We start from the raw sequence: 13,587 nt of genomic DNA, 5'->3' as shown, positions 1-13,587 counted from the left end.
TCGAGGTACCACGCCAGTCCGTGAGTCTCGTCTTCCAGTTACCCCAGCTCCTCGCTCGACGTCGGAGCCGGCTCCGTCGGAGTTGTTGCCGGATCCGTCGACTTCGGTTCGTGTGGAGTGGTCGAGACGCAGGGCTCAGCTGAAGAGAAAAGGGGTGAAGATTCTGATATGGAGGAGGGTGAGCTTCTTGATCATGATGATTATTTTGAAGACCTACAGAATGCTAGTGGTCTGGAGCTCTCTCCTGAATGGGGTTTGCCTTCAGTTTCGGATGCACCATCCAAGGAAGTGGCACCTTACCATGTCGTTATTAGGAAGGCTGCAGATCTTCTCAACTTAACCTTGCCTACTGTTGAGTACAAACCCAACATCCTTACTGAGGTTTTGCACTCTCCTTCTTTAATTAGTGAACCTACACTGCCGTTCACGGATGCCTTAACTGATCCGATAAAGGAGGTCTGGAAGAGGCCATTGACTGCTCCTGCTGTTTCTAGGTCTGTTGCAAGACGATACAGAGTGGCTCCTGGTGACCCTGAATTTCTCTCTTCTCATCCTTCTCCGGAGACTTTAGTGGTGCAGGCTGCTTGTTCTAATAGATCTGCAGGTTCATTTCCTCAGGTACCAGCAGACAAAGACTCAAAAAAATTGGATCAATCTGCTAAGAAGATTTTCTCTTCGGGCAGCATGGCCCTGAAATCCACTAATGCTACTTGTCTTTTGGGTAGATATGTCCATGCGTTGATGGATTCTGTGAAGCAATTATCATCCAAGCTTCCAGAAGAGGATAGAAAGAACTTTAATGAAGTGGTCTCTGATACTCAGGCTGCGGCACGCATGGTTATTCAGAGTGGCATGGACACAGTTGATTCTGTTGCCAGGATTATGGGCTCTACTGTTGCAACCAGGAGAGCCGCATGGCTGAAATCCTCTGATTTTTCTGCAGATGTGCAATCCACGTTGCTGGACCTACCTTTTGATGGGACTGGTCTTTTTGGGAAAAAGGCGGATGTCGCCCTGGAAAGATTTAAAGATAGCCGGGCTACTGCAAGATCTTTGGGTCTCCAGATGAGAGGATCGACAACTAGGAAGTTTAGAGGCTTTGGTAGGTCTTCTTTTCGTCCCTTCAGGCAAGGCCAACAGCAACAACAACAGAACCCTCTGTACAAGTCCTATAGAGGTAGACAGAAGGGTCGTGGACGTGGGCGTCAAATCTCTTCCTCCTCCACTTCCTCCAATAATGCCCAACCCCCACCCGCATCAGCAAAGCAGCCCTAGATCCACCATTCTGGATCATGTGGGGCCGGTAGGGGGTCGGCTTACTCATTTTCTACGAGATTGGGAATCGGTTACATCAGATCTTTGGGTTCTCAATCTCGTAGAGAATGGGTATGCACTTCCTTTTCAGGAGTTCCCTCCCAATTACCCTCCTTGCCAAGGTTTTTGTTCGGAGGACCATCTTCTTCTCCTGCAGGAAGAAGTCCTGGCACTATTCAGAAAGGGTGCTATAGAGGTGGTTCCAGAGCAGGAAAGGGGTCAGGGGTGCTACTCCCGGTATTTCCTGATACTCAAGAAGGATGGCAGACTTCGACCAATCCTGGACCTCAGGATTTTGAACCTCTATCTCAAACAGGAGAAGTTCAAAATGCTCACGCTTGCACAGGTTCTTCAAGCGCTGATGGAAGAAGACTGGATGGTGTTGATCGACTTGCAGGATGCGTATTTTCACATCCCAATCCTGAAGTCGCACAGGAAGTATCTCCGTTTTACGGTGGGATCGCAACACTACCAGTTTGCGGTCCTTCCTTTTGGTCTTACTACTGCGCCGCGAGTCTTCACCAAGGTGATGGCAGTGGTGGCTGCGTATCTCAGAAGATCGGGGATTCCTGTGTTCCCCTATCTGGACGACTGGCTGATCAAAGCGGAGTCGCCGGAGAATGTGCTTCATCATCTGCAAGAGACAACTCAGTTGTTGCACAGGTTGGGTTTTTCGATAAATGTACCCAAGTCTCACCTGGTGCCCTCCCAGCGCAACCTGTTTATAGGTGCGGTACTGAACACTACTGTATGTCGTGCATTCCCTCCACCTCAAAGGATTCACGACATACAGGAAATGATTCCTTTATTTTACAATGGAGTGGTTGTTCCAGTCTTGAAGGTCCTTCGTCTGCTCGGTCTGATGGCTTCTTGCATTCTGTTGGTCAATCATGCACGCTGGCACATGAGGGCACTCCAGTGGTGCCTCCGCAGGCAGTGGTATCAGCACAACAGAGATCTCAGGGAGTCAGTGAGGATCTCCAGAGAAACTGCAGCGGATCTGTCTTGGTGGGGCGTGGAAGGCAATCTGTCTCAAGGGAAGCCTTTCCAACTGCCTCCATCGGTTGCCACAGTGATCACGGATGCCTCCACTCTAGGGTGGGGTGCTCATCTGGGGGATCTGGAGGTCAAGGGTCTTTGGTCTCCAGAGGAAAGGTTGCTTCATATCAACCTTCTAGAGTTGCGGGCGATACGTTTGGCACTCAAGGCCTTCCTCCCTTCCCTTCGCGGTCAGTCTGTTCAAGTCCTGACGGACAACACGACCGCGATGTGGTACATCAACAAACAGGGAGGACTAGGGTCGCAGTGTCTCTGCAGAGAGGCTCTGCGTCTCTGGTCCTGGGTTCAGGACCACCAGATTTGTCTGATGGCAAATCATCTGGCCGGGGTTCTGAACGTTCGTGCAGACGTTCTCAGTCGGCAGTTCTCTGCCGATCACGAGTGGAGGCTTCACCCGGAGGTTGTTCACGACATCTTTCAGATGTGGGGGACTCCTCGGGTGGACCTGTTCGCCACTCGCGAGAATGCTCACTGCCCGTCGTTCTGCAGTCTCCAGTATCCGATGCAAGGAGCTTTGGGGGACGCGTTTCAGTTGAGTTGGGACTCGCAATTCCTTTACGCATTTCCTCCCATACCCTTGATTCCTCTGGTTCTGAGGAAGATTCGCCAAGACCGTGCCCAAGTCATATTGGTCGCCCCGGATTGGCCGATAAGGGTGTGGTACACAGACCTTCTCCACCTCTCCTCTCACCCGCCGCTCCGTCTCCCTCACAGGGCAGACCTCCTCTCTCAGATGGAGGGGCAGGTTCTACACCCCCACCTCCAGACATTACACCTTCATGCCTGGAGATTGAACGGGGCAACTTGAATTCTTTTTCTCTCCCACACGATGTGGTGGATGTCATTCTTTCTGCCAGGCGTGACTCCACTAAGTCCATTTATTCGTATAGGTGGTCTAAATTTGTCTCTTGGTGTAGGGAGAGAGATGTTGACCCTTTAAAAGCTAATTTGTCTGACATTTTACAGTTTGCTCTTTCTTTGGCGCAGCAAGGATTTGCTGTTGCCACGGTCAAGGGGTATCTTTCAGCCTTATCGCCATTTCTCTGTTTGCCGGATCAGCCCTCTCTTTTTAAGTCTCCGGTGGTTTTGAGATTTTTGAAGGGACTCATTAATATGTTCCCTCCTACTCCTTTTGTGATTCCTCATTGGGATTTGAATCTTGTGCTGACCTTTTTGATGGGTTCTCCGTTCGAACCTTTGCACAAGTGTCCCATGAGACTCCTTTCTTTTAAAACGATTTTCCTCGTTGCAATCACCTCGGCAAGGAGGGTAAGTGAGCTTCAGGCTCTTAGTTCTAAGCCCCCATTCCTGTCCATTCATGCTGAAAGGATGGTTCTTAGGACCAGGGCTGCTTTTCTGCCTAAGGTGGTAACTCCCTTCCATCTTGGACAATCCATTACCCTTCCTACCTTCTATCCTCCTCCTCACCCTTCTAAGGAGGAAGAGAGACTGCATCGCCTGGACCCTAAAAGGGCGGTGTCTTTCTATCTGGACAGAACTAAAGACTTCCGGATGGATGACCAGCTGTTTGTTGGTTTTGCTGGCTGCAAGAAGGGCAGAGCGGTGCACAAGCGCACACTTTCCAGGTGGATAATCCTGTGCATCAAGATTTGCTACTCACTGGCGGGTAAGGACCCTCCTGAGGGTATTAGAGCACATTCAACTAGAGCTAAGTCTGCAACATCTGCTTTGTCTAGAGGTGTTCCAGTTGAGGACATTTGCAGAGCCGCGACTTGGGCCTCCCTCCACACTTTCGCGAAGCACTACTGCTTGGATACCGAGGTGAGGAGGGATGGCCACTTCGCGCGCTCTGTCCTCCAAGATTTCCTGGTATAGCAGAGTGGACACCCTCCTCCGGGAGTGGGGACTGCTGTGGGACTCTATTCACAAGGTGAGGAATCCACACGGCAGATGTATCTATCAGAAGAACAAGTTACTTACCTTCGGTAACGCTTTTTCTGGTAGATACTATATCTGCCTGTGGATTCCTCACATGCCCACCCGCCTCCCCGTTGTCCACTCTGTTATACCTGGTCTTTATGTATATATGTTTGCTGCTATTGTGCTATTTCTACTGCACGCTTTGTGTGCGTATTTGATTGGTATGTACTGTGTACACTGTATATTTGCATATTTGCGGTCGTTGGTCCGTCAGTGTGCCTCGAAGGCACGGAAAAAAGGGCGGAACTGACGTCATCACGCCGGCGTGGGCCTGATAAGGAGTCGGTGACGTCAGACGGAGTCACGCGCGAGGTCGTACTCCTGTGACGTCGTCCACGTCGGCGTGCTACAAAGAAAATTTCCGAACGTTGCTGACGCAGGGGGATATTCACAAGGTGAGGAATCCACAGGCAGATATAGTATCTACCAGAAAAAGCGTTACCGAAGGTAAGTAACTTGTTCATCAGGGGTTTTAGAGCGCACTACTCACCCATGAGGGTCTAAAGGTGCTGGGGGGGGAAGGGTGCGATCAGCTCCAATGCTCATTCGAAGAGCCAGGTCTTGAGGTCCTTCTGACTTGGTGCAGTGTCGTGCTTCGTCGGATTTGGTGGGGGAGTTCGTTCCAGGTATTGGCCGCGAGGTAGGAGAAGGATCTGTCACCTACTCTGGCCCTGTGGATGTGGGGAACAGTGGCTAGGGCGAGGTCGGCAGAGCAGAGGTTTCTCTTGGGGGCGTGGAAGGAGAGTTGTTCATTGAGGTATTGGGGTCTGGTGTTATGGAGGGCTTTGTGCGTTTGTGAGCAGTTTTGAGGTTATTCTTTTTTCGACGGGGAGCCAGTGGAGGTCGCAGAGGTGTTGGGTGGTTTGGTCATATCGTGGGATGTCTGGGCTAAGTCTGGATGCGGCATTCTGAACGGTCTGGAGTTAGCAGATCCATGAAAATTCTATATGGGAGTCCGCACCAGTGCTTCAGAGTTACTATGATGAAATTGCAGTGGATTAACGGATTCGATACAACATTTTTTTTTTTAATTGAAATATCATATTCAGGCCCCACAAATTTTAACATTGGCATCAGAGAAACCATATCCATACATTAATATTTGGAAGCCTAGCTGTGTTTCACAATATATTTATTTTATGAGTTTGGAAAATCCACGGATCCACTGCGGCACTCGACCCTGCCTCCTCGTGTGAATCTGCGACGGATCTACGGATCCCCCGGATGCCCTGTAAAACATTCAGCAATCTGATGTTAATGGTTTTCATTTATTTTGTATTTTGTTAAATATTGTCAATTACAAGACACACTCCCTACTGAGCAATTTATGTGCACCAGTCTGCTTTTTAGTTTCACACTTAAGTCCCTTTTATTCCCTTGCCCCCACACCCTGGTTTGGCTCCGTTTGCATAGTAGCCATGTTTACAAAGGTCCCTGCCTATCAGAAGGTCAAAAGTTCACAAGACTTTCTCTCAGCAGAATACAAGCTTCACGTATTCACTGTAGCAGAAGTGGTTGACTGTTTGCTATTCCAAGTATATACTAAACAACATAACTTTTTTTCATTTTTCCAAAGCCAATCACACAGTTAGCCACTACCTAATTTTAGTGCCCTACACATCTCCATCATTCAGTCAAATATGTTCAATATATTTTGCTTGCTGTCCTCCATTGTAACTGCCGTTCATCTTCAAAACTGCCTCATTCTGCAGCAGCCTTTTCCTATCTGCTACCCCTGCTTGTCTCCAAAATGATCAGTCTGGATTATGGGCCATAGTTTCATATACATTTTAGAAAGGAAGGAGGGATTTGCTACAAATGATCTGCACATCAACACTTGTCTCTTTGTAATCCAAGAACGTAATTAATCAGTATATCTTATTTTTTGAGTGCAACCTTGATGTAAAAATGCTTTTCCTCCTTAAGCATTAACATTGTACAAACCGCCCCACACAAGTGTTGCAGATTGTCACATCCATGTACGACACAATAACATCAATGCACATCACAAAAAGTCTCTTTCATCCATGTGCTGTAAGCATGCACAGACACAGATCCTTTGTCCCAAGGAATCTCGTGGTGTAGTCAAAATCCAAATTTTATTTCTTTTAAAACACGGGTCTTGACAGCCGACGCGCGTTTCGTCCGCTATGGGCTTTCTCAAGGCAAATCTTCAATTGAGCAATGTTTTCTTTCCTGGTGCTTTTATATTTCACACTCCCTTGTAGTGAAGTTCACCCAATATTTATTCCAATTCTAGTAGCACACTATCATAAGTAGCGGTTGTCCTCATTAATCGTCAATGTGGAGCCATGATAAGTTCCAGCATGTAGTCATAACAACGTCTCTGACCGAAATCACACCGCAACCAGGTTCCTGGTGATTGCTTCTTTGTGTCTGTAAGTGGGTGTGTGAGTGCCTGTTTTGGTCTGCGAATGGGTGTATGAGTGGTTTTCTGAGTCTCTGAATGCATGTGAGACTGGCTGTAAAACTGTGAGTGAGTGGCAGGGCCGGACTGGGAACCAAAACCGGCCCTAGCACAGGGCTCGGCCGGGCCCCACTCGGGGGGGGTAACAAAATCGCCCCCCAGGGACCCAAAACCGGCCCCCACCCGTGCAGCGCACCGGGGGATTGCCCGGTGCCCGCTATGGCCAGTCCGGGCCTGGTGAGTGGTGTGTGAGTGTGTAAGTGGCTGTGTGGGTCAGTGTGTTGATGTGTGAGTGCTTCCCAGTCTGTAAGTGGGTGTGTCAGTGGCTGTATTAGTGTGTAAATCGGTGTGTGAGTGGTTTCTGGGTCTCTGATTGGGTGTGTGAGTGGCTATATGGGTATGTGAGTAGGTGCGTAAGTCTGTGAGTGCCTATGTGGGTTGTGAGTGGGTGTCTGAGTGGTTCTCTGGGTCTTGGAGGGGTTGTATCAGTGATTATGGGTGTGGGAGTGTCTGTATACGTATGTAAATGGGTATGTGAGTGGTTTTCTGTGTCTCTGGATATGTTAGTGCCTGTGTGGGTCTTTGATGGGGTGTGTTAGTGGTTCTCTGATTGGCTATATTAGCAACTGTATTGGTGTGTGTGACTGGCTTTATGGATGTGAGACTGGGTGTGTGAGTGGTTGTGTGGGTGTGTAAGTGGGCATGTGAGTGTGATGGGTGGGTGTATGAGTGGGTATGTAAGGGGCTGTGTGGATCTGTGAGTGGCTGTATGGGTGTGTGAATGGGTATGTCTGGTGTTTTGCTGTGTGTGACTGGGTATGTAAGTGGCTGTATGGGTGTGTGATTGCCTGTGTGGGTTTGTGAGTGGTTCTCTGGGTCTGTGAGTGGATGTGTGAGTAACTATGAATGTATGAGTGACTGTATGGATGTGTGAATAGGTGTGTAAGTGGTTGTGTGGGATTGTGAGTGAATCTGTGATTAAGTGTATTTTTTATTGTGTGCTGGATCTGTCGTTGATTCATACGGGGGTGCGCTGAGCCCCGTCGTAGACCTGCGGATCCTCGCACACGCAAAAGAAAACATGCTCCCACATTTTTCTGCCCATGAGTGTTCCCTCACAGACCCAATCATCAGTCCTATGGGGACAGAATACATATATCCTGACCCATTATACACTGTTTTTGCTTAATCCTGCCCCCCCCCACCCAGCTGTGTTTTCCGATCCACAAAATGGCAACCACACCTTTCCTCTCAGGTTGCGGCCAGGCAATCACAGCACTGCTGTTGGCACTTGGCTCTCCGGATCTGCCAGGGTGGATCTGCGTCTGTAGATATACATACATCTTTTTTTCTTCAATAACTTCAAAACCACTGAACAGATTTACACTAAATTACAAAAAACCCTCTTTCTGGGCCAAGATCTAGCTTTGTGCCAAAGTTGGTGTAATTCCGTTCAGCGGTTTGGTCTGTAGCTGTGCCTAGAAATCCCCTTGAGAAATTGCATGGTGACCCCCACTTATCTCTGCCCCCACTTGATGGATCATCCCAAAACCTTGCAGACAGCAGATGAAGTGAGTGGCAAGCTAGTGTGAAATTCTTGTGAAGATTCGTCAAACAGTGCCAAGGTTATTAGCAAAACAAAAAAAACACCATCCCTATAGAAACTAGGACCTAACTATAACTACCTACTGTTAAACTGCCAGTAGGATATGGATATATATGGGTAGTTAATGTTAGGATCGTCTTTACATAGGAAATCTTTTTTGTGTTGCTAATAACTTCGGTACCGTCTGATGAATCTCCACAAAACTTTCCAAACAAGTGCTACTTTTTGACTAGATAGCACATGGAAAGTTTGGGGTGCTCTGTCAGACAGGGCCTGAGAAACAGGGTGGTCCCAAAATACATTTTCTCATAGGAACTTTAGAAACAGCTACAGCTTACACTGCTGAACCTTTTTACGCAAAATTTGGCAGAAAGCTAGTGCTCGGTCCAAAGAGTGCTTTTTGTGTTTTGATATAAATCTCTACAGTAGTTTTGAGCAAATAATGCTTAAAAACTGTCTATATCTAGGGACGTGGAGACTTCACAGTTCACAACAGATCTCAAGTATTGATATCCTGGCTTCCTAGGACTGGTGATGGGTTCCCAGAAGGACATCGTCTGGGGTCAAAAACGTATTTAATTTAGCACCACATTCACGGAAGATCCTGAGGAAAGTAAAAATGAAACCAGCATAGGCTCCAACGCTGGTTTTTAAAAAAAAAACCTGGGGTGGGCCAGGGCCCCGAAGAGGGATTTTTTTCATGGGGGAAGGGGGCGCACGTGGCCCCCTCCCAGGCCGATTTTGGCCGTGGGACCCAACGTCTTGTTTAGAGGAGCTAGGACAACGCTCCCCTCCCCTGAATGATTTCTCACCTGAGTACCCTATTCTCCGAGGCCTGTTGTGTTTTTCAAGGGGAAGGGGGCACACGGTCCCCCTCCCTGGGTGCTTTCGGCCCGGGTACTCCATCAATCAGGCCTGGTCTGTTTGTAGGGGGCACCCGACCCCACTGCTTGAGCCGCTTTCGGCCCCCTGGGCCCAATCACCCGGGGCCCAGTGTGTTCTGCTGGGTAAGTGGGCCATGCTGACCCCCTCCCTGGCTTTTCAAAGCCCTGGGGACTCCACCCCATGGGGGCCCAGCGTATTATTGACGGGGAGGGTGCTGGGCAGCCCCATTCCTCAAGCCCACACCGGCAGGTAAACCTGTGTATGCTCTTGCTTGGCGGGAACAATTTCAAAACTCCTGCCAAGCGGGAGCAAACACCAAGTCTGTTCCTAGCCGGCGGGAGCTTTTAAAATGCTCCTGCCCGCTAGGAGCAGGTTTTTGGTCTGTTTCACTACCCTCACTGAAGTGGGCAGGGAGACTCATCAAAATATTGCTCCTGCATGGAAGGAGCAGCATTAGCAGCTGCTCCCTCTGGGTGGGAACAATTCCGACTCCCGCTGTATGCGGGGGACCCGGCAGGGGCCACGTGGACCTTTGGGCTGCCACCGCGGCCCCCAATGAGTATATGGTGGGTGCCCTGGCTGGGAACCCACCTTTAAGTGTGAGGGCTCCGGGCTCGGGGACCCCAGGGCCGATAATATATTGGGATGGGGCAGCACAGCCTCCCTCCCCTTTATTTAAAGGAGTTGCCCTGGATTTTTTGTTATTTTCGAGCACGAGTTATAGTTACTTGAGATAACTGGTGAATTTCTGTGGTTTTTTTAATAGTTTGAAACCTTATGCTGTTACTGAATATTTCACCTAACTATAACGTTACTTTAACCTTTGTATTTTTCAGTGAATTTCTTTGGCTAAAAAATATTCCAGTTACAATTACACTTGACCCTGCAGACCCTTACATGTCAGGTGCCTCAGTGCGTGAGAGTAGATTCTCACTTCCACTACATTTAGTCCCAAAAAGACTTTACAAGCACTCCGGTGGATTTCTACAAGATGGTGGTTTATTCACCACATGGTAATGCACAAACAAACACATGTGTTTCGGCTACTAGCCATGGTCACTGTGTTTGAATGATGTATCCCTCCCCTAAGTGCAAAACATTGCAGACTTGAAAACAGAAGAAGGGCTAAGAAGGGTATGAGCTGGATTCAAATGTTCGGCCATCTTGATGTACTGAATTTGTTGTGTATTTTCAAATGAATAAATATCTATTAAGGTGCAAATGCTTTCATTGAGAGCTGTAATCCTGTTCACTTAACAGTGGCTTAATCCCTCATATTAATTATTCCCTCATGGACGAATTATTACAATTACAATACAATGGCCCTTTTAACTTGCATAGAAATGAATAGGCAACGTAAAATGTACTATGTACAAAAGAGACGATAAAGAAGAGAAAGTGAATTAGGGATAGAAACTGTCATACCTCTCAACCATGTCAATCTGATCAAAGTGCTGTATTTTATAACTTCATATTCCATTACATGAAGTATAAGTAACTTTATAATTACCCGATCCGTTACTGAATAATACTAACACATTCATTCAATGTGTAGGGTAACTTCTCATAAAACAATCCTTATTTTTTTTGTATTGTTTGTATCAATTTCCTCCTTAACATGGGTCTATTCACTGAAATTCATTCACCTCATGGAAAATCAGTGTGCGATCATATACATATATTTATCCTCATTAATCTAGCCCTGATGGGCAGGCCGATGCAGTGAACATTATTTTCCTCCCTTCCATAACTGTGTGTACTACTTCAGAAAGGATTGCACATCTACAAACCCAAATGTACAGCCAATTCCTAATGACCAATATGCCATGGTGAAGTCTTAGCCTGTAAATTAATTATACATTTTAATTCCAATCTTCGTAACATTAGAACCTTGTTCCCTCCTCTTTCACTGGGGACTACCCTATCTAAGCAATATAATATAATTTCAATACAAACGGAAATAATACTTTTAAATGAGTCTATGTTAAAGGAAACAAATAAACAATGATTCGCTATGGTCCTATACCACGTATGCGAGCGAAACGGGTAAACTTAGGAAAGATTCAGCTACTTCAAATGGTTACAAATAATTGATTTTCAGTGATTAAAGCAATTATGGCACCAGGCAGTTACACAAACAGTTAAGCTGCACCATGGTCATGTTTTTATAAGATTTGCCCGGGTTGGCACACAGACAGATGGCTAAATCGCTAACTCTGTGAAGATGACACAACAACCTTCCTCTGGAGTATGCAGTAGACAAGAACATACTATTTGAACCGGTAGCAAAGGGCCATAAAAACGAAGAGACCTATAGAATAAAAACAGTAACTGTCCGCATTGTTTGGGCCATACACATTTAAAATTCCCATTTGAATTCCATAAGGTTTTAAGTCCATCAATAATTGTATCATTTTCATGAGATACAACTTGTGTTTCAACTTTCAGATCTAAGGTTTTATGGCAAAGTTACTGCACCATGTTTATTATTAGCAGCTGGTTAATGGCATATCTCACCAAACCATGTGTCCTTGTTTTGTAAATGTCTTATGTGGACAAATATGTCTCTTGTAACATAGGTAGTTGGCACGTCGATTTAGCTACATTAGATGATATTCACGGTCTTTTAATTGGGTTTTGCAGCCCCTTGATAGTCCATCTGTTTATACTTCACTGTTGCTTTTGTATGGGTAATAAAAAGCTCTAAAGAGCTCTGAGAAAAATTGGAAATCAAGTAACAAACAGAAAAGTTGAAATGGAGCACTGTAACAGTAAGAGAAAGAATGAAACATGAATAATAGAAATGGAAACATTTGGTATCCCAACAGATAATACATAAAATGGGGTAAGACACCATTAAGACCATGACCATAAGCCCTCAAACTGTTGAATGAATTTAAAAATAGATGCAGCTAGAGGCCAACGTAGAAAGGTAACCCACCTGCACACAGCATGTAATATATAACAAAATGTACCTTTAAAAGGTAAAATAAATCAATGCAGTAAAATGATGGCACTTCTACATTCACCATGACACAGCACTAGTACACATACATTTACAAAATGAACAAAGCAACATACTGTAGAATTTTAGTGTAAAAATAACGCCATGCTTTCCATAAATAACAAGCATTTGCAATGCAATAGGTCTCGCATTAGGAAGGTTTGAGCTATTGGTCTTGTAAATGACAATGCCTTTTATTTATGGGTTGTTTTAAAAGCAGATAAATAAAAGCTAATGGTATTTTCAATGCCAATAGCTTAAACTCTCGCAAATGCGAGGCCTATTAAATTGCAAATGTGTTTGGAGCCAGGAGAGAACGTCTCCTGATCTTGCAGGCAGGACAAAGCTATTTCAGAAAAGGTGCTTGGAGGCTGTACTAAAAGCCAGCCAACCAACAATACAAGTAACAGAGGTTGTCCTCATGGGAGGTTACAAAATGAGACAAGGCGGTACGAAGGAGGGACTACTAAGCCTATTGACCAATGAAAAGCCACAGACTACAATAGACAATGACACACCAATGAAACATTTGGGCGGAGAGTGGGAGGGGCTTCAATATCATACCTGAATACAGCATGCCTCGCATAGCAGCACATGCGCTGCCCAGGCTTGACCTAAAAACAGCACATTTGTAGGGACAAATGTATTTAGCTTTCTCTACGTGCCTCTCATTCTTAGGTCAATAAGTTCCTAATTTCTCACAAACGTTTCTGATTGTGCTCCAAAATGTGTCAATTATGCTGATTGTCCCATATTTTAATGTGTACGCCATGTTTTTACCAAGAAACACTTTTTCAGTATTCAATAGGATAGGGTCTTCAACGTAGAAAAAAGGCTACTTCACCCTAGGTGGGTAGGACTTCTACCGGAGACTCTTGACTGAGGAAGGCCAGGACAAAGGGTAGGGACCAGAGAGAAAGTCAACAGGTAAAACTCCAGCTGGGGTGGGGAGGAGAAAGATGAACACTGCTTGAGCATCTTTCAATACACAGGAACTGGCCAACCTGCAGCTGGGTGCCCAGGGAGAGAGGGCACACAGAGGCCTGTGGAGTAAGGTTGGCATGTACTTCAAGGTTTCCATCCCTGGGGAGAAACAATGCTCCTCTTCAACTCACTGCAGGGCACCTCAGAAGTACTTACACACCACAGCCTTGACTTCAAATCATTTGAACAGACAAGAGTTGGGCACTTCCTGGCAGGCAAGGACACTCACCACAGCTGTATAAACTCCTCGGTTTCAAAGCAGATCACAGGAAATCTGGTTCTTGTTAGAGCACAGAACATATACGATTGGGGTTGAATTAGTGTAACCAGAAGGCAGTTTCAACACACAATGTTCACCAAAATAAA

The 13,587-nt window shown here is 46.3% G+C and overlaps 1 protein-coding gene across 6 annotated transcripts in view; it reads left to right on the top strand.

Annotated features, from left to right (window-relative positions):
* Positions 1–13,587, top strand: part of EHBP1 (EH domain binding protein 1) — a 2,232,712-nt gene that overhangs the window by 926,726 nt on the left and 1,292,399 nt on the right. The gene's annotated exons all lie outside the window — the stretch shown is intronic.

Source organism: Lissotriton helveticus, chromosome 6 (genome assembly GCF_964261635.1).
Source record: "Lissotriton helveticus chromosome 6, aLisHel1.1, whole genome shotgun sequence".
In the NCBI taxonomy this organism is placed as follows: domain Eukaryota; kingdom Metazoa; phylum Chordata; class Amphibia; order Caudata; family Salamandridae; genus Lissotriton; species Lissotriton helveticus.
Note: the sequence above shows the minus strand (reverse complement) of the source record. Positions and strands in the feature narration are given on the sequence as shown.